General features: G+C 34.7%; 1 protein-coding gene across 50 annotated transcripts in view; it reads left to right on the top strand.

The window, feature by feature from the left end:
- LRFN5 (leucine rich repeat and fibronectin type III domain containing 5) overlaps window positions 1-22,034 on the top strand; it is a 285,174-nt gene that overhangs the window by 134,411 nt on the left and 128,729 nt on the right. For 49 of the 50 annotated variants that reach the window (XR_012415752.1, XR_012415749.1, XR_012415754.1 and 46 more), the window contains one exon: window positions 11,183-11,358. The exons of the other annotated variant lie outside the window; for it this stretch is intronic. The gene's annotated coding sequence lies outside the window, so the exon portion shown is untranslated. The remainder of the gene's footprint in view (window positions 1-11,182; window positions 11,359-22,034) is intronic. 50 annotated transcript variants of the gene reach the window in all.

Below are 22,034 nucleotides of genomic sequence, written 5' to 3' on the forward strand. Positions count from 1 at the left end.
TCTTTTGTGGGAACATGGAAGAACTGGAGGCTATTATCCTTAGCAAACTAACACAGGAACAGAAAACCAAATACTGCATGTTCTCACTTATATCAAAACGATATGACCTTCTGAACACAAAGAAGGAAACAATAGACACTGGGGTCTACTTGAGTGGGAGGAGGGAAAGAAGAAGAAAAGATCACTATTGGATATTGGGCTTAATACCTGGGTGATGAAATAATATGTATCACAAACTCCCATGACATGTGTTTACCTATGTAACAATCCTTCATATGTACCTCCAAACCTAAAATAAAAGTTAAAATAAGTTCACTAATTAGATGAAAAAAATTTCATCCTAATGTTGCAAGTTCATTATCACTAAATCAATGCCAGAATTAAGAATTGGATTACTGATGTTAGAAAACTAGCACATATTTAAATGAAATATCAAAAATGGTAACTTTTAGCTAACATCAATAGGGATACATGCACATTTTGAAGCTGTCTCTCTAACTTTCTTTTCTATATTAAAACATATTTTCTGTTTAACTTATTCATTTTGATATGATGAGATAAGTTTAAACATATATTGCCCTTAGCTCCAAAATAAACTAGAAAAATCATGTGTAAGTGATTTTACAATTTGATCCCTATAAATTATATTTCCATTTTATTTATTAGTGTTTACATCCTGTATAATGTTGTCAGTTTTCTTCTTTCTTCACATCATGTCTTAGATGAAATTTGTTAAGACTGAGTAACTTTTCATATATATATAATATTTATATATTATATGTATATAAACATATATAATTATATATTTTTATATATATAATATATAAATAGTAGAATGGAAAGAGATTCTATAGTTTTTTACCTGCCAGCAAATATTGGCATAGATCTGTGCAAGAGAAATCATCTTTCAGCCTTGAAAATGAGAGCAAATGATAACTGTGATATCTGCTTTGTAATATTATTTCAAAGGTCACATAAAATAATGTATGTAAAGAAGCTTTGAAAATGATAAAGTACATATATGAAATATTAAAATTTGCTTTCGTTTTATTGTGATCTCAGTTAACCCCTTATGCAAAATTATTATGGTAATGCAGATGTATTATTCCATTTTCAAACTGCTGTAAAGATGCTACCTAAGACTGGGTAATTTATAGACAAAGGAGGTTTATTTGACACAGTTTTGCATTGCTGGGGAAGCCTCAGAAAACTTACAATCCTGGAGTAAGGCAAAGGGGAAGCAGGCACCTTCTTCACAAGGTGGCAAAAGAGAGCACACAGGGGAAACTGTCACTTATTATTATTATTATTATTATTATTATTATTATACTTTAAATTCTAAAGCATATGTGCACAACGTGCAGGTTTGATACATAGGTATACAGTACTAAGTTGGTTTGCTGCACCCATCAACCCGTCATCTACATTACGTATTTCTCCTAATGCTGTCCCTCCCTCAGCCCCCCACCCGCCGACAGGCCCTGGTGTGTGATGTTCCCCGCCCTGTGTCCACGTGTTCTCATTGTTCAACTCCCACTTATGAGTGAGAACATGCTACTTTTAAAACCATCAGATCTTGTGAGAGCCCCTTCACTATCTTGAGAATAGTATAGGGGAAACTGTCCCAGTGATCAATCACCTCCCACTAGGGCCCTCCCTCAACACAGTTACAATTCAAGATGAGATTTGGGTGGGGACAAGGAGTCAAACCATTTCAGCATATAATCACTCTAAAGAAAATCAAATTATGATCTTATTAATAAAGTTCGGTGTTAATAGCATGTATGGTAAAATTCAAATGCACGTAGTTTTTGAGCTAAAAATGGAGTTACAGCTCCTGTGGTCAAGCATCAAAATCACACATTAGAACATACTGAAAAAAAAACTGAAATTATAATCTTTCCACATATGTGTATTTTTCTTTCCTCCAATGCACATATGTATTGGCTTAAGAATGGACTTCTAGATATGTTCAAGGAGATGAGATAAATATTCCCACTTATATTTAGTTTTAAATGTTTATCACATTATAAAGTCATTGGTGATACATACAATGTATCTGTTTATCTCATCTCTTTGGAAGTCTCTCCAAGCAGATGCACACTCTGAGGATGAAGAGAAGTCAGTTTGACTTTGGGCATAGGGTTAACTTAACCCTAAGTGTCTTACTAAAGGCAGTCTCACAGGACATTAGTATTAGGCAGAATCCTTAGGGCCAATCACCTCCAAACTTAAGTCCTACACAAGAATGTCATTTTTGGTACCCATATAGAGTGAGCCTATCAGAAATCAATTCACTCACCTTCTCCATGGTGGCTCATACTAATATGGGACTATCCTAGTAGTAAATTATTAATGTAAAAGTAAAGCCCCCATGCAACTGTTATCCTTCTTTCCAAATGGCATTTGAAGGTATCTTCTCCTTATCATATCTCTTTCTCAAGCTAAAATGTCCAAGGTTTTTCCAACCATTTTTTAATTGCAGTGCTTGCCAGATTTCCTTAAGTTTTTGTCTCCAGGCATGTTTCACCAGAATTCACAATGAGATATATTGTTTTCCAGATATAGCTTGATAAGGATGACATATTTCAATATGATTATTAAACTTGTTCTTCTGGATATGTCTTTTCTATTAATGAATGCTGAGATTGCAGTCCTGAAACTATTGACCATTAAGGATCATAGAGACAATTAATCCCTTATGTATATTTCATATAAACTACTTTCAAAGAAGTAACCCTCACCTATACTTTAATAGTTAAGTTTCTAAATCTAAGCCTCTTTACTTTGGCTTTACTCTATTTCATTTTGACAGTCTCAGCCCATTCATTAAACCTATGGAGACATTTTTAAATCCCAGTTTTGTGTCAGTCACAGATTGACAGATTTAACAAGTATCACTTCTTATGTCCCTTAAGTCAGTGTTAAAATGCTGAACAAGAAAATACCAAGGACAGCAGGGTTATGGTCTAATAAAATAACGTATCTGAAAATGCTTTGCAAACATTATTTTGTATTCATCTTTAGTTTTTCATTCTTCCTTCTGTCTTTTATACATGACGGTTTATAATCTGACCTTATGGAAAATTTGTCCTGTACAGCCTTCATAGTTTAACTTTCTTTCCAATGACCTCTCCATCAAAATAATTTCTAATTGCATCATTTAATTTTCAATTTTAATACATTCTCTTCTTTTTGAGTTATCTTTTCTTTTGGAAACTTTCTCCTCAAGAGGTGACTTCTTTGAATGCTTTTTACTATGTGATTTTTCTTCATTTGCAGTTAAAAATGTAATTTGTTGTACGTAGGCAAAGGTGCTAGATGCTGCAGGGCATACAATCATTCATATTATATTCCTGGACCTCAAATAGCTTACAGGCCAATAAGAAATCTAAGACATGTGGTACATCACATGATGGACCATTAGGGTGGTTCATTTTAAAGTGTAATACCTCTCACATCTAAACTGTTAGTTCTTCCCTGTCCTTGTAATGTGTTTTTAAGTCCTCCTGCCAAAAAAGGTACTTCTCGCGCTTATAGATATTTCTCACACCCATATTGCTTTTCAGAATATTTGCAGTTCTTTGAAACTCCCGTACTCCGTGTGGTCCTTAGTTTTTCTGAGTTTATTCCAAAATCTCTTTTAACCAACTTCGAATCTAATTTTCAATTGCTCAATAGTTTCCCAGGACTTATGGTCTCATATTCAACCCACTGACTTTAATATATATGTTCCAGTATTTTTACAGTGACCATTATAAAGTATATTTTTTCTCTTTGTCTCTCTCTACACACACACCTACATACACACACATACACATATAGATACAGAGCACCAGAAATCAGCATTTTATTTTTATTTTTACCTAATAAAGGGAAACACAATTAGGCAAGCACAGGTAGCGACTCTGATTAACACCAGTTCAGGAGTGCACTTAGTAGCTGGTTATTTTACCATCTTACATACCTGGTAAAAAATGTAATCTCTGTGCTTTACCATAATGCCATTTATGTGGTCTGGTACCCAAAGCAAACAGTAATTCAGTACTTTCCATTGACTGATGGATTTATATTTTTTCTAGTTTTCTGTGAGACACACTGTATTTCAAATGTGGTTTAATAAGGACAAATAATTCACTGTGACAATTAAACATGTTTTACTAGATGTTCCTTTTCTAATAAGGAACATCTAGTGCTAAGATTGCAGTCCTGAAACTGTTCACACTTAAGGCTCGCCCTAAGGCAGATGATGCACTGTTATGTAGATTTTCATGCAGTCATGGCAGTAACACAGAGGGATTCCCACATATCTTATACCTGGTTTCTTCCAATGGTTACATCTTGCATAACTGTAGTACAATATCACAATCAAGAAACTGTCATTCATACAACCCACTGACCTTATCAGATTTTTATCAATTTTACATATACTTGTATTTGCTTCCATTTAGTTTTCTAAATTTTATCACATATGTAGGTATACATGAACACAGTCAAAATATGGAAAAGTTCAATTAGCATGATACATTCTGCTACATGTGTGTAGCCACAAATAATTCTCTCCCTCATCCCTAAATAAATAAATAAGCATTTATTTCTTAATTTTTAGATACAGGGTCTTACTATTTTGCATAGGCTGGTCTTGTTCTACTGGGTTCAAGCTGTCTTCCCACCTCAGCTTTCCAAAGCAGCTGTGATTACAGGCATGTGTCACTGTGCCTTGCTTCTGTTATGTCTAATTTTAAAAGAATAACGTACTCATGTATTACTTGTATTATGAATATTAATAAACAAATGGAGCATGCACTTTCTCATTTGCACGTGAAAAAATTGATCTGGCTTCTACAAATTTACACATGAATCAGAACGCTAAAGAGAGGACATAATGTAATATAAATGTTTTGAAATTCTGCTGAATTGGGTTTTTAAAAATTTTGTATGTTTATAAAATGTTCAGTATTATGGTTTCTTTATGAAATAATTTCTGATTTAACATGCAAAGGAGGAGGTCTTGGAGGAAGGAAGGAATAAACGAAGGATGAGAGAGGGAGGGAGGGAAGAAGGAAAGAAGGGAATCAGGGAAGATAGAGAGAAGAAAGAGGAAACAGGGAGGGAAGGGACACAGAGGAGGGGAGAGAAAGAGGGAAGGTGAAAACTGGTAGATACAAAGGACCTAAATAAGGGGATTATATTATAGAACAAAATGGTTAGGGATCAGATGGAGATAAAACATCCAGGAATACACTAACACAGAGATTTGCTATTATCCAATAATCCGCTAAAATGATGTTAACAGTAAGCCCCAATGTCCATTTGGACTAATAAAGACTTGCCACCTCATCCTGATATGAACCTATATTTGGCCCCTCATGGAAGGAGTGGAAAGAGGTCAAAAAACAGGTCAAAGTTGAAATAGATAAAATATTGATTTACATAAAACTTTTTTTTCAGGTTGTGGTATGTGGGTACATGTGTATACACAGGTGTGTGAATGTATGTAATATATCAAATAACATTCACAGTGACACTGTGATGTACATAGTATAAACACTTAAATACTAATGGACAAAAGGTTTAAGTATAAGTTAAGAGTTACTGAAGGGACAAAGAGAGAGAGAGGGAGACAGGAGAAAGAGAGGAAGGAAAGAAAGGAGAGAGGGAGGGAGGGAAGAAATGGGGGATACAGGAAAAAGGAAAGAAGGGAGTAAGGGAATAAAGAAGGAAATATCGTATGTGGATAAAAAAATGATAATTATTCTATTGATAGACACAAATTGATATTCTGTTTTAACTGGAAAAGATCATTACCAAAGAGCTAAACTGATATACATATTAGTTTGACCATACTATCTGTCTGCTGACTTTTACCAAACCATTAAGAACAACAAGAATGTGGTGTTTTGTTTTTCCATATGGTCCAAAGAACAGAGTAGGCCTGACATTTACATTGTCAGAGCAGACCATGAGCTAGCAAATGAAATCAAAGGACCACTCTCTCATTTCACCAAGGGATGAAGATGTGCCAAAGTTGTCTTCAGGGAAAAAGAAAGTTTATAGCTCCTTGAGTTTCTGATAAATGTCAAGGAAAATTTTAGCAGTGTAATATTAAATTGTCATTATTTGAAGTATTTTTGTTATTACTTTGGATTGTTTTGATTCTATCATTTGACAAAATATTGTGGTGCAAGTAAAAGTATTTTGATAGCTCTGGGGTCTTCATCTGGGCCTGGTTTTACATTTCTTTTGTTTATTTTTCATGGAAATTTTACAACCACTGTCTAATAAACAGAAATTTTGTAATTAAAATTGTAATAATACGTTTTGGTTTTCACTGAATCAGTTATTAATTTAGCATCTCTGTTTTTGTATGTGGTGAGAATCTCATATTTTAAACTATTACTATAAAACATAGTGAATGAGTCATTTCTTTAAAAACAATGAAAAGCAAGCACAACCTCTACCCACCTTCTGTCTTCACACCCTGAAAAAAAAAAAAAAACAAACAAAAAAAACAACCTTCACCTAAGTTGTAGCTTACTGAAGTACTGAAATACAGTATCCCTTAATATTATTTTCTGTTAGTTGTTAACAAGATATTACAAGTGCAGTAATAAAATTTTTAGGTCAGCAAGATTTATGTTTTACTTAACTGCTGAATTCTTGCTATTAGAGGAAAGGAATGATTAGTTGTTTTCATTTATAATGTGACATTTACATTAAGCAATAAATGCTCTAGTAGTGTATTAATTTATTTGTCATATGATCTTGGACGTGTGCAATAATTTGTAAAAGTTTTCCTATAGCCAAGGATATGGTGCTACATTTTTTCCAATAACAAATGCATTTTCATATTCAATCATTGCCTCTAATTTAATTTTTAAAGTAGGTTTAGCAATATTAATGGTGAGGCAAGCATGTTTTAATAATAGTGTTTATATGAATTTCTGAATAATTATGCTTTAACAAACTTATTAATATGAAGTAATTTTCAATTTTTTGCTTGTGTCCCAAATTATTTTTCAAGTCATTCATTTTAATAAAATAGCAATCCCTATCTTATAACCTCAGTTTTGGAGTAGTCCCGTAAAAATAATGGCTATTTTGTGTCAATATATTATTACATAATTGTAAATAAGTAATTGAATGAACTGCAATGACATCATATGATTCAATTATTTATATATTTTAAAACAGCTGGTTTTTGCATCATGTAGGCCAAAACATTTGGCTGTTTATTTTTTAACCTTTTTTGACACAAAGTTAATGTAACTAAAGACAAATGTAGAACAACTCATTCCTTGTTTATTTTGTACTATTAGGAATTCTAGGAAGAAGTGATTGGAAATGATACCATTTGATGGATTCATAATTTTTCAAACGTTATGAATATTTAAAATGAAGGGAATATGTGAGATGATATTCTGATGTCTTCAGATATTTCAAGAGTTTTCAATGGGTCAAAACTTAGGGCAGGTTTAGGAAGATTTTCTATGGGTAACAAAATTGTTGCAATGCCTATAATGTATGACGTATTATGATTAGTACCTTCACATACATTGTATCTTCAAATAATTGCAACTTTTTGTAACTGTTTTCATTTTGAAAGAGAAAAATGAGTAATGTGGTCATAGTTGTGATTTCAGCCTTGGTCTAGAAGACTTTAGAGTCCTATCTTTGTTGATTTTAAGGCTCTTACCAATGTGTATGTTCAGGCAGTTGATGAACACTTAGTAAAGATATCCTAGAGGATAAGAAAGTATCATTGGGTGCTGGAGGAGGTAATGATTCTCACTTTTAAACACATATTTTCTAATAAATTCTAGAACTTTGCCCATGTTTTCTAAGTTCTTTCTGAGTTTAGTGTTGGCACCTTATGTGGTTTGGCTTTGTCCTCACCCAAATCTCATTTTGAATTGTAGCTTCAGTAATGCCCACGTGTCGTTCCATGGGAGGGACACGGAGGGAAGGAATTGAATCATGGGGGCAGGTCCTTCCCAGGCTGTTCTGGTGATAGCAAATGAGTCTCATAAGATCTAATGATTTTATAAAGGGGAGTTCCCCTACACATGCCCTCTTGCCTGCCGCCATGTAAGACGTCCCTTTGCTCTTCCTTCATCCTCTGACATGATTGTGAGGCCTCCCCAGCCATGTGGAACTGTGAGTCCATTAAATGCTTTTCCTTTATAAATTACCCAGTGTCAGTTATGTCTTTATTAGCAGCATGAGAACAGACTAATACATCATCCACAATAATTGTTAGAGGGAGAACTATGTTTCTTGGAAATACATGTACATAAACAATAACAGTTGCTGAATTTTCTAAGATTATGCAAAGATAGTAACAACTTGGAATTAAGAAATTGACCTTAATTTTTTATAGGATGTTCCATTTCAACATAATATTAAGAAAAAAAAAATCTTTGTATGATAACACTAGAAAATGTAGTATTAGAATCTCAAATCTGAACTTTCTCACTTTAGTCATTGCATTGACCAAAATATATGGGCTAAAAAAATAACACCTTACTTTAATATAGAACCCTTACTGATTTTCTGAAAATTTCACTTACATTATGAGATGTAAGACATTTCATAGAGTGAGATAGCCCTAGGTGAGAGTCCTCACTTTGCTATTTATCTGTATGACTTTGCCCAAGGTTACTTGATCTTTCTCTGTCCTTGCATTTTTGTAGCACTAAAATAGAAATATGTATTGACCTCATTCGAGTCTTAAGAGAATTTTTTAACACATGTTTCATGGTAGCTGGAACATAGTAAGTCTTAATAAAGGTATTATTACAAAAAAAGGAAATGCTGTTCTCATTAGTTATGTGACTATATAGACAATAAATTTTCTCTGGGAAATTAGAATTTAGGTAGGAATTTCAGCTGTTACTGTGCTTTTTATGCTAAAATGAAGACAGAGACGTACTGTTGGTCAACAGTATGTTTTAGGGGGAGTTAGGATGATATTATGAGGCCTTTATATTTTGCTACCATAATGAAATAATATAAAATGTAATTACAGAATTCAGATTTTTTTTTATACTGCACCTTTACTACAAAGAAAGAAACATGATCAGAGCTACAGGGACAATGAGGTGTTTTAACCAAAACAATTTATTTAGCAATATATTGTGCCTGTATTTACTAACATGTGTGCAGAATACATACATATGAATATATGTGCAGAATACATATATGTATATAAATACATATATTCATATAAATGTTATTTTTGTAACAATAAATCCCAGAAAGGTGTACTTTTTCAGTTAAGACACTTTAAGAACAGATTATGCTTATGGTAGATGTGCACTGCTAGAATGAATGGATTCATGCTAGAAGACAGAAATGGAATGTTCTTCAAGATGTTAAAGACACAGGGCGCAGGCCGGGCGCGGTGGCTCACGCGGGTAATCTCAGCACTTTGGGAGGTCGAGACGGGCGGATCACTAGGTCAGGAGATTGAGACCATCCTGGCTAACACGGTGAAACCCCGTCTCTACTAAAAATACAAAAAAATGAGCCGGGCATGCTGGCGGGTGCCTGTAGTCCCAGCTACTCGGGAGGCTGAGGCAGGAGAATGGCATGAACCTGGGAGGCGGAGCTTGCAGTGAGCCAAGATCGCGCCACTACACTCCAGCCTGGGCTACAGAGCGAGACTCCGTCTCAGAAAAAAAAAAAAAAAAGAAAAACAAAACAAAACAAAAAAACGGGCACAACAGAGCAAAGTATTCTGATATATGTACAAAAATTTACACATGCACACACACATACACACACAATTTCTGAAAGATTGTTCTAAAATGTGAAATTGGTTTTCTGCGAGGAGGATATCTTACTTTGGAGGGAGATGTACTACTGGATTTCTGATATTTTTATCATGCATATATGAATGTGAAAATTAGCTTAAAATATATTCATGGAAAGAAATAAATGAAAAGGCAAACAATTGCTGTACCAACATGGTTGTCAAATGATTGATTTATATTCATATGTGTGTATGTGGTATGTCCCAGTTATTCTAAAATGCTGTGGTAAACATAAATTTCAAAAAGATACAGCATTGATTGACAGATTCAGATAAATAATTGAAATATATAAGCTATAATTTACTTTTATTTAATTGTACAATTAATCTGTGCATTGATTTTAGTATTTCTGACCATTTCAGTATTAAATTAAGCAATAGCTTAATTTTCCTTTTTAAATAAATTTCTAATTATTATCTTAAGACAATATCATCACTTCTTTAAATTTTGACTCTATAAGATCATTCATATATCTTTACAAGTGAAGGCAGCAGAAATAATTAGCTAAACTCAAGTTGCTGTTTCATCTTAGATCTGCTTTATATTATTATGCTTAGGAATTTCATTATTTCTGCCTTTCTCTTCCTCAGACAAAATAAGTCATAGTTAAAGTAAAATTACAATGCTTTTATTAATTTCAAGAACATTTTAAAAACTCAGCCTATTTCTGCATTAAAAATATCAGTGGTTGAATATCAATTGGTACTATTACATAGATCTTAAAAGAAAGAAAGTTAAACATCATGTCTCATCGAGCCAAGTTAACTATTCTTTAGAGTGACATGAAAACCTCAAAAAGAGGTAGAAATCAGTAATCTGCTGACATAAAGTTAAAATGTAAATGGCATGCCTATGTATTTCTTTCATAGACATATAGGTTGCAATAGACAGATTTTCTCTATTGAAAAAAATACGGGAAAAACAACATAAGACTATTAGCTTAATCAGGGTAGGGGTTTTTCAGGTTCATTCACTGCCATATCCTAAGTGTCATATGCCTCATAAATACTAGGTGATGCTTAAATATATGTTAACTTATGCAGTGTTTTAACATTAGACTGCTAGTTGAATTAATTTAAATATGATGAAATTGAACTATGCAGCTTAAGATTATTTAAATTATCCCCAGTTTTGATAAGAAAACTTATTTCAGAAAGGAAAGGAGAATGCTAATATATTTACTGAAATCACAGTATGTTGCACATTCCATTGGAAAGCTTTATTATGCAAATATATTTAAATCATATTGCATGATAGTCCTGCTGTAGTTTGAGATTGATCACCCAGTTAACAGCCACTATGTTTTTCAAGGATACTTTATAAGCATTTTTTGATACACTCTTTTTTTGTGCTTGCCTCCTTTGAAGAATCCCTGTAACCATTCAGCCAGGTGTTGAGAAGATATGTAGCAGCCGAGCACTCATCTTTTGACACCATCCTCTGAAATCAGCTTTGGAGATGCTTTCACTCTGTCCGTCTTCTGCAGCAGCCAGGCAGAGTGCTGACTCCTTCACAGCCGTGAGGAACTCTTCAGGCTCCAGAAGTAAGTTAATTGCATTCAGTTCAATCATTGTCAGTGGGTTTAAAACACTTAAGGGAGGAAAACTAAAAATCTTGCTAACTTACATACAAATTAAACCTCGTAGTATTCATCACTGATTATCTTGTTTTTTTTTTTTTTTTGAGTCATATTTTTCTGGAGATGCAATGTCTTCCACTTTTTGTGTTGAAAACATATATCCTTGTGGAATTTTCTGATTTTTTTTTTCAGGATTTGTGTTTCACATGCATTATCATAATTTATACTTACAACTCTATAAGGCCTGGACAAGGAATATATTAAAATAACAATGTTTGCAAATGAATAAAAAGATTCAAAATGACCAAATATTTTATCAAATTCGCTTGGCTCATAAACTATGAAAGTGGAATACAATTTCTGGTTTTCTAAATTTTAAAAAGTAAGTGCTGTTTCCATGGCTTTGATGTCAGTGCTGTATGAAGGGCAATGTACTGGTGCTAGAAAGAGCAGTTTTCCTGATTGGTTGGTTTATTGAATGATACGTTATCTGGGTCGTTCAAGGAGAGTTTATGCCAACCTTTAAATGTACATACTAGAAAAACAGAAGAAAATGAAGATCATATATAGGAAAATGAATTGAAATCAGGGGACATGAAGAATCTGTAAAATACATAACACAATGTACTGCATACCACCACAAAACAAATTCCCAGCCATAAATTTATGTATGGGCTTTCTAACTTCTAGGTAAATCAGGTAAATGTATTAGTTAAAAGATTATTTATGACCATAGAATTTGAAAATTAAGACAGTGTCTCAGGAAAAGTTCAGGTTTTCCTGGTTCATACTTACGAGCCTATTGTTTTGCCATGTTTCTAGTTTAACTTTATGTTTGAGGCAACTTTACGTTCATACTTTACGTTCATACTTATGAGCCTATTGTTTTGCCATGTTTCTAGTTTAACTTTATGTTTGAGGCAACTTTACGTTCATACTTTACGTTCATACTTATGAGCCTATTGTTTTACCATGTTTCTAGTTTAACTTTACGTTCTTTTTCTTCTCCTAAATACTTGATGTAGACATTTCTTGTTGCTCTTGGCGACATATTTACATCTCAATGTCACTGCACAGAAAATTAATTGTAGGTGCACTTTTATATAGAGCAAAAGTTTGATATAGCTGAAACTGTCAGTGATTGGATGCTTGGCAATTAAAATTTTCTTGAAGTGAACAGGTAGGAGATACTTAATGAACCCATTTTTATTTTGCAACATATTACATGTCAATATGCAACATAAATGCATATGTTATTAGAAGAACAGAAAAACTGTAGTTAAGAATTTATATGTGAATCCTGATGTATCTGATTATATAACATTTAAAATAGGCAGCCAGTTTGTTGTTGCCAGTATGCTCAAGGTGGTGTAGAAGGACTACTTTTAAGACATACAAAAATAATATATCTAGATTACATTGAGGTTAATTGATTATAACTGTGATGGTAGTGTAAAATGATGAGTCTGAGTATGCAGATTCATTCCAAACATGATTTTCGTGTAGGTTTCTTCTTCCTATATTTTATTACCTGGTATTCCTTTTGTACATAATGTATTCATTTATTTTAGGAATTGATTTTGTTGCTTTGCTTCTTTAGCTTTCCATTAAATGAAACAATTTGAGGAATGCATTCTAAATTTTCTGTGCTTTGCATTTTCTTAAGGAGACAGAGGACACTGTCCAAGCCTGAGGTGACTGTGAAAATGTAAAAATTGTTTGTTTCTTTATGGCAACCCCACAAGAAACTCCAGAGATTTTATCTGCCCAAACAATTAGTTAATTAATAATTTTTTTGTGTGTTGTTTTCCACGGGCAAGGCTTTTTCTAGATAAAAGCATTTACTTTACGAAAGCCGTTAGCAAAGGAACTGTATTTACTGACAGATTCTCTAGTGTAAATCCCAAAACGAAGTAAATTCAAACACATTTTCATTTACTAATTGCTAAAATCAAGGCCAAAGGATTTTCTTAATTAACGTGGAAATAAAAGGCTAACCAGAAATAATTTATATATTGAAAAAGACTCTTCCAAGTTAATGCTTGATTCATTTTTTTTTTTAAATTAGCAGTCCATTTGTGTGTAGAAGTAGTACCTCATATTCTCTATTTTTTCTTTGGAGTAACATTAGGTTAAAGTCTTGCATGAAACTGATCACTCTGAAAAAAATAAATAAATAAAACGGAAAGTAAACACATTCCTAATTAGGGTTGTCCAACTTCAAATAGCTCATTGAAAATTCATAGGACATCCATTAAAATCCCTTTAAAAATAAATGGAATACCAGGAACTTTCTTAGAGTGAAACAGTGAATGGAGTAGTAGTAGTAGAATAATGATGCAATGGAATATCCACTTGTGATTAAGGAGGACAGCTGAGGTGGTAATTGTTGCTATTATGATTATTTTTCTCACTCTGGCATTTCCAATTGGCCTTGGATAGTAGAAGAGTACTTTTGTCTGTTTCTCTATTTGTTCTCACTTGACAACAGTATTGATGAAATTAAACAATGAATGATGTCTTAACAGCAAATGTGCCTGTAGGCACATGCTTTTGAAAACACATAAGTATGTATGTGTGTGTATTTATGTGCATGTGTGTGTATGTATATATGTATATATGTGTGTATATATGTAAAGATAATTTACTATACCCATAATGATAATAATCATTTTACAAAGCTAATATTCCTTTTAACTATTAAGGTATCCTTAGTGGCATTAAATATACAATATTTAAGGGATTTTTCTGAAATGAACTCCCTTATATTTAAAGTGTATACATTATCACCTTTTATGACATTATTTGAAAGTGGCTTAACCAGCTATCATAATAATGGGCAACATATTATCATTTGACAATTTGTAGTACTCTTTACTAAACATTAATTTATTTGCTATGTATACCATTTCTATGAGTACATTTTTCATTTGTCTGTTTCTTCAACCATGTGTTAGTCCATTTTTGCATCATTATAAGGAAATACCCAAGGCTGGGTAATTTAGAAAGAAAAGAGATTTAACTGGCTTATGCTTCTGCTGGCTGTACGGGAAGCATGGTGCCAACATCTGCTTCTGGTGAGCCCCTGAGGAAGGTAATCATTAAGACAGAAGGCAAAGGGGGAGCAGGCACATGACATGGAGAGAGTGGGAGCAGGAGAGAAAGTGGGAAGTGCTACACTCTTTTTAACAACCAGATCTCACATGAACTAACTGACCAGGAATTTACTCATCACCAAGGAGCCATTCATGAGGTATCTACCCCCATGCTCTAATACTTCTCACTAGGCCTCACCTCCCATATCGGTGATTACATTGTAACAAGAGATTTGGAGGGGATAATCATCCAAACCTTGTCATTCCATCCCTGGCCCCCCCAAATCACATGTTCTTCTCAGATTGCAAAAGACAATCATCACTTGCCAACAAGCCCCAAGAGTTTTTAGTCATTCCAACATTAAGTCTAAAGTCCTAAGTCTCATCTGAGACTCATCTCCTTCCACCTATGAGCCTGTAAAATCAAAATGAGTTATTTAGTCCCAAAATACAATGATGCTCCTGGCAATAGCTAAGCTTTACCAGTCCAAAAGGGGAGAAATTGGCAAAAAGAAAGGGGCAATAGACCCCATACAACTCTGAAACCCAGCAGGGCAGGCATTAAATCTTAAAGCTCCAACATAATCCTTGACTTCAGTTTCCACATCATGTTGTGAGGGATGGGTTCCCAAGGACTTGGGTAGCCCTGTGCCTGTGGCTTTGTAGGACACAGCTCACATAGCTGCTCTCACAGGTTGCAGTTGTATGCTTATGATTTTTCTGGGCAGAGGGCTTAAGCTACCAGTGAATCTACCACTCTGGGGTCTGGAGGACAGTGGTTTCTTTCCAACATCTCCACTAGGTGGTGTCCTGGTGGAGACGCTGTATGGGGGCTCCAACTCCATAATTTCCCCTCAGCTTGCCCCCGTAGTTTCTCTGTGAGGAGCTCCACTCCTGTGGCAAGCTTCTGCTTGGGCACCCAGGCTTTCCTATATATCCTCTGAAATCTAGGTGGTAGCCACCAAGCCCCCTTCACTCTTGCAGACTTAACACCATGTGGAAACCACCAAGGCTTATGGCTTGTGCCTTCTGGAGCTGTGGCTTGAGCTGTACTTGGTCCCCTTTGAGCTATGACATAGCTGGAGTATATGGGGAGCAATATCTCAAGGCTGCTCAGGGCAGTGGGGCCCTGGTCGTGGCTCCTGAAATCATTCTATTCTCCTGGGCCTCTGGTAATAGATATCCTTGCCCAGAGGCCCAGGAGAAAAGAATGGTTTCTTGGAGCAGGCCCAGTCTTGAAAATCTCTGAAATGCCTTCAAGGCTTTTTTCCCATTGTCTTGGATATTAGCGCATGGCTTCCTTCTGGTCATGCACGCCTCTCTAGCACATGGTCGCTTCATCGGTTGTTGATATTATTTCTCTGTCACTTGCCCAGTTTGCAAATTTTCCAAACCTTTGTCCTCTGCTTCCCTTTAAAATATAAGTTCCAACTGTAAATCATTTCTTTGGTCCTGTATATAATTTAGGCTGTTAGAAGGAGCCATGTCACTTCTTGAACATTCTGCTGCTTAGAAATTGTTTCTACCAGATATCCTAAGTCATCACTCTTAATTATCAACTTTCACAGATCCCTAGGACCTGGATGCAATCCAGCGGAGTTATTTGCTAGGGTGTAACAAGGAGGACCTTTACTTTATTTCCCAGTAACTTCCTCATTTCCATCAGACACCTTGTCAGTGTGGTCTTCACCATCCATATCTCTGTCAGCATTTTGTTCAAAACCATTTAACGGTCTCTAAGAATTCTAAACTTTCCCTCATCTTTCTGTCTTTGGAGATCTCCAAAATCTCCCAAGCCCTGCCTGATACCCAGTTCCAAAGCCACTTTCACATTTTCAGTTATCTTTATAGCAACACCCCACTACTTAATACCAATTATCTGTGTGTGTTCATTTTTGTATCACTATAAAGAAATGTCTCGGGCTAGAAAATTTATAAAGAAAAAAGGATTAATTGACTCATGATTCTTTAGGCTGTAGGAAGTATGGTGTCAGCATCTCATTTTGGTGAGGGCCTCAGGAAGCTTACTGTCATGGCAGAAGGCAAAGCAGGATCCAGCAGGTCACATGATGATAGTGGGAACAAGAGAGCAAGGGGGGAGATGCCACATCTTTTTAAACAACCAGATCTTGCATGAACTAACTGAGAACTCACTCATCACCAAGGAGATAGCACTAAGTCATTCGTGAGAAATCCACCATCATGATCCAAACACCTCCCACTAGGCTTCACCTCCAACACTGGGGATTATGTTGCAACATAAGTTTGAAAGGAGACAAACATCCAAACCATATCAAATCTGATAGATATTTTTTCATGTTTAATATATTTAGGTTTATGCTTCACTGCCTAAAATCATCCCATAAAATATGATCCTCAAAAATATACAGATACAAAAGAAAGATCATCAATAGGACAAAAGCAATATGCTACCTATGAATGCTTATCTGGTTATATGAATTGAGTTCAATTAGTTTCAATGATATCAAAAGTTAGAGCAAATTAGATTTGTTATGTTATGCAGTATTCACTTTACAAAGAAGAAAGAATAAAAAATCTTCAAATAATAAAAAGTTCTTCATAATGGCTCTCACAAATTTATGTAGCATAGACCTTGCTAGTCAATTCCAAATCCATGTATCTAATTACCTACATGTCTTAGATTTAACTTGTGGAAAACTAACCTCTTGATTATCTTGCCACATACATTCTTCTGGTGTTCCTGAGTTCAGTGTCTGGCTCACTCTATACTAGTAAAGTTCTGAATCATTTTGTTATCTTTCCCAATCTTTCACTCCACAAAAAAAAAAAAAAAAAAAAAAAAAAAATCATCACCTAATCTGGTCAGTTTTACCTACAAAGAAAATTCTAAAATTCATCTACTTTTCCCTATTTTTACTATCATTATCCTAATCTTTACTACTATGATTTCTCCTGTAGACTACCCAAAGAGCCTCCAAAATTATCTGCCATACCCAGTGATGTATCTATTTTGCTTGTTCTCCATATGCAGAGAGAGCTTACAAAACACAAAACTGAGATGTTGTGACCTCAATAAAGACTGTTATACTTAGACTAAAGACAGTTATTTAACATGGCTTACAATGTTATCCATGGTTTAGTATTTTTCTAAATGGCCCCAAGTTGTCCCCCATCATGCACTTCTTCTTGCATTTAAGGCACAAAGAACTTCTTGTTCTTGTTCACATCATGTCACCACCCACCGTGGTCTTTGCACCTGACTGTTCCCCCCTGAGAGACTCACTTTTTTTGCCTGCATCTCATTCAGTAGTCACTTTCTTTTTTTTTTTTTTTTTTTTTTTTTTTTTTGAGACGGAGTCTCGCTCTGTCGCCCAGACTGGAGTGCAGTGGCGCGATCTCGGCTCACTGCAAGCTCCGCCTCCCGGGTTCACGCCATTCTCCTGCCTCAGCCTCCGGAGTAGCTGGGACTACAGGCGCCCGCCACCACGCCCGGCTAATTTCTTTTTGTATTTTTAGTAGAGACGGGGTTTCACCGTGTTAGCCAGGATGGTCTCGATCTCCTGACCTCGTGATCCGCCCGCCTCGGCCTCCCAAAGTGCTGGGATTACAGGCTTGAGCCACCGCGCCCGGCCAAGTAGTCACTTTCTGAAGGAAGCTTTTCTTGGTCAGCCAAACCAAATTTGCTCTTTCTATTATTTAATCTCATAGCATCATATACCTATATTTCATTATAATTTTATGTTTTTTCCTTCAGTTGTCTGATGAATATTGTCCTCTCCTCCAGAATGTAAGCACTGCAAGGTCAGAGTCTACATCAATTTTGCTCAACATTAAAATGCCTTTTTTAAAAATTATTTTTGCATATAATCACAGGCATAGAGAATTTTTCTGTTTTTCTTTGTCTCTCTCTCTCTCTCTCTGTCTCTTTCTCTTTCTCTCTCTCTCCAGATTTATATGACTGAAATTTTTGTCTAAAAAATAATTACAGACTTGTTGGCAAGGTAAGGCCTACGGAAATAACTACCATATGATAAATAGTGAGGAAAAGCTACAAATAGTCATGTGAGTTCAGTGGAAAAGGAGATTACTTCCTGAGATAATGCAAATATACTTGTTAGAAGTAGAAATGTTCTGGCCCTCAGAGATAGGCTTCAGCATTAAACTGTTGTAGTTAATATGCTGATGTATTGTCTCTTTTAAACAAAAATTATAAAAACTAGAGAGATAATGCAGAGTCTCTCTGAAAGCCCATAAATACTGACACAACAGCTACAAATGTCTTAGCTGCCAGTACTTGATACAGAGGAGCCTCTGCTGTCTCTGCCTGCTGTTAATGTTTGTCTTTGGGTTGCTAACACTATGGTTCTTACTGTGAATTGTCCAGGGAAGAAGTCTGAATAAATGCTCTTCTTTATGAGGTAATGATTAGTTTACATTTAGGACCAGTAGAGATTTATGTAATTTGGAGAGTACTCTTGGCAACCAACATTAGATTCATGACAACAATCTTAATTGCAAAGCATTGGCTATGAAAACCAACGGAAACAATCCAATTTGTACTGACTCAATGTAAGGTTATTAACTCAGTTATTGTAATGAGCAATCTATTCTCTGAATGTGCAGTTGATCTCCATATACCACTACAGACTACACTATGGAGTATTTTAACACATGTTAAATTTAGAATTTCTCTGTAAACTGAGGCGTCTCTTATCAATATTAAACAGAATATGGGAGCCTTTAACAGCAAGAAAAACATTGGCAGTCTATACAAAGGCTTCTTTTAGGATAATTCGTGATTTCTTATGGGAAGAAATTTGCAGATTGGAAGAATTGTGTATTGACTATAAATGCTAACTTAATATTACTAATTATTTATAATATGAAATGAATAGAACACAACAAAATTTAATGTTGGGACTACATGAGAAATTGTATGGAAAAAACATCAGGAGTTGTATAGACCTAGGACTACCAGGTGAAAACATTAATAGCATAAGAAAATCTAGACTTGATTTTGAAAAGCGTTAACTTAGATGTTAGTTAACTTTGATCATACAGTTTTCACACATACATGTTCAATAGTTAGAATAGTTAAGAATCCCACTGAGGTTGAAAAGATCATGACAGAGAGGATACATAAAGCACACCTATTGGGAATGCTGACATGTAGGCGATATATAGGTTAGTTGCAAACAATAACCTCTTTCATCACTCCTGATTACATATGTAAGACTGGATAATGATTGTGACCTTGCAGGGAGTAGCCTGATCTTACATGTATAACTACCCTTACCTTTGGCCTCTTTGGAATAATCAAGGATAACTGACTCTACAGAAAAACACATTTCCCCTGTCGTAATACAATAAAAGACCAGGCACATTAGATTTGACAATTGAGGTGAAAGATTTGATGCTACTTTTTATTTATTTATTTATTTATTTATTTATTTATTTATTTATTTATTTTTCTGAGAGGAAGTCTCGCTCTGTTGCCCAGGCTGGAGTGCAGTGGCGCCATCTCGGCTCACTGCAAGCTCCGCCTCCTGGGTTCACACCATTCTCCTGCCTCAGTCTCCCGAGTAGCTCGGAATACAGGCGCCCGCCACCATGCCTGGCTAATTTTTTTGTATTTTTAATAGAGACGGGGTTTAGCCGTGTTAGCCAAGGTGGTCTCAATCTCCTGACCTCGTGATTCGCCCGTCTCGGCCTCCCAAAGTGCTGGGATTACAGGTGTGAGCCACTGAACCCGGCTGTTGCTATTTTTTAAGCAACTATTTTTTATAAGGTGACTTTTCCTCTTAATGCCAGGCAATCATAAATCCGTAATAAGAATCTGGCTTTCTTTTTGATAACTGGCATGCAAATATGGATTACTATGCTGAATCTTCAAGCCTTAACATACTGTTTAATATCTGGAAAACAAATAATCTTTTCACACTTGCTTACTTATTTATGTCTTGAAGATGTAGTTCCATTACAGGCAAATGAGAATCTCTTAGATTATTTCAATACCTACCGCAGTAATAATTTCAACACAGAAATCATCCACAATTGAAAAAAATGCATTCATTATTTATAAAGTGACAGAATGATAGGGTAAACCTTTTTCTAATGAGAACCCTCTACTTAAAAGAACTGAAGGGGAAATATTCACAAGTAAAATTATATGTAATTTTAAGTTAATGTTCTCATTTTATCTTTTATCAAGGTTATATTATGAAGCATTTTTCAACATTTCTTATATGCATCCTGCAATAAAACAGCAGGAGATCAAAATTTTAGGTCAGGTTTTCTAAACAGTGGTTCCAAATGTAACAATTATACTGATGATGAGAGTTGGCTTGTGGCCTTCATGGATTTTCTTTAGGTAGTTATATGCAAACACTGCAGTCTGGAAATTGGTATGCCCGAATGTGTCACTAAGTGGTGATTCCAGCAAACAACCCACATTGGAATCACTTCTTGGATTTGTTGTTCTATATTTATCATAACATACATGTTACTCTTTTGAAAGTTAAAAGAGAGATTGTTTAAATTTTTAGTGTATTTTATGGGAAGTTTTATAGCGGTAATCCTGATTCCTAAATATTTGGGGACAAAATACATGTAAATGACTTCTTGTTTAGTTCCACAAGTGTATTCATGTCAAGGGATCTATGCTGCTCCAATAGGAAAAGTAATGATAGATAAGGAAGCAATTGAAGGAAATGTCAAGTAAGAATCTTTTAGTTACCACGTGAGTGTCCCCATTTTGGTGTCTTCTGAGTGGATTCCTGAGTCTTACTTGGTGTGGGTTTATGGGCATTCTGGTGCTTACCTATGTGAATAACACAGAGATTTTTTAAAAATATAATGGCACAGTTATCATTTCACACATTGTATGGATGCCTTAATTTAGTGTGTTTTATGGTCATCAGCTTTTGTGAAACATTTTTATATTTAATAACTTGTCTTTAATTTAAAGAGACTGCCCAGTGAGGGTGACAGTCCTTTTTACAAAGAGGAATTTTCATAAAGGACCCAACATTTTAAGAAAAGGATTGTCTCAGAAACCCTTTACCAAGATAAAATCTTTCATTTAATGTGATAAAATTATCAATTATGTATTGTGCTGTGTATTTTTTTGTGCCTTGTTTAAGCTATCTTTCTCTGCTGTTGAAGAAATAAAGATATTTTCCTATGCATTCTTTAATATTTTAAAAGTTTATTTTCACATTTTTTATGTAATGTAGAAATTAAGTTGGATTTGGAGTACTGTACAGTTCCATTTTATTTTTTCCATACTGATAACTAATTGTCTCGTATTGTTTATTGAATAATTTATCCTTTACACATTGAATTGGAATTCTAGAACTGCCATAAATAGTTTTCATATATGAATGGATATATCTTGATTTTTCTATTTATTTTATTGTTATATTCATCATCTCTGCACAAATACTATACTGTAATGTAATTATCCTATTTGTAATATGTCTCAATGGATTGTGAAATAAATAGCTCCTTTCATTTCTCCTCAAAATTTCCTTGCCTAATATTGGTTTTTTATTCTTTATCCTT

The sequence above is a fragment of the Macaca fascicularis genome, chromosome 7 (assembly GCF_037993035.2).
Source record: "Macaca fascicularis isolate 582-1 chromosome 7, T2T-MFA8v1.1".
NCBI classification, from domain to species: Eukaryota; Metazoa; Chordata; class Mammalia; order Primates; family Cercopithecidae; genus Macaca; species Macaca fascicularis.